The 227-nt window shown below is 37.4% G+C and overlaps 1 long non-coding RNA gene across 1 annotated transcript; it reads left to right on the top strand.

Moving 5' to 3' along the window:
* Positions 1-176, top strand: LOC104775701. Its single transcript, XR_766050.1, has 2 exons — positions 1-34; positions 128-176. It is a non-coding gene; the product is annotated as an uncharacterized LOC104775701 (long non-coding RNA).
* The last annotated feature ends 51 nt before the right edge of the window (positions 177-227 follow it).

Genomic DNA, 227 nt, shown 5'->3' with positions numbered 1-227 from the left:
ACACATGGGAACCACTTGAGGAAGGCCTTCTACCGTAAGGGGCCATTAAAACTTTTATAAAAACGCATTTTCAATATGTTCGCCTGTTACTGTTACTTATTTCTTTCCTTTTCTATTTGTCTTGAAGTTTGGAGACTACAAGGCATGTGTCAATGATAACCATTACACTATCCAAGAATGAGCTTAATACATCTTCTGTTGGGTGAGATTCTAGTGTTCCCTTTGAT

Source organism: Camelina sativa, unplaced genomic scaffold (assembly GCF_000633955.1).
Source record: "Camelina sativa cultivar DH55 unplaced genomic scaffold, Cs unpScaffold30319, whole genome shotgun sequence".
Lineage (NCBI taxonomy): Eukaryota > Viridiplantae > Streptophyta > Magnoliopsida > Brassicales > Brassicaceae > Camelina > Camelina sativa.
The sequence above is the reverse complement of the archived record's forward strand: the minus strand, read 5'-3'. Positions and strand labels throughout refer to the sequence as shown.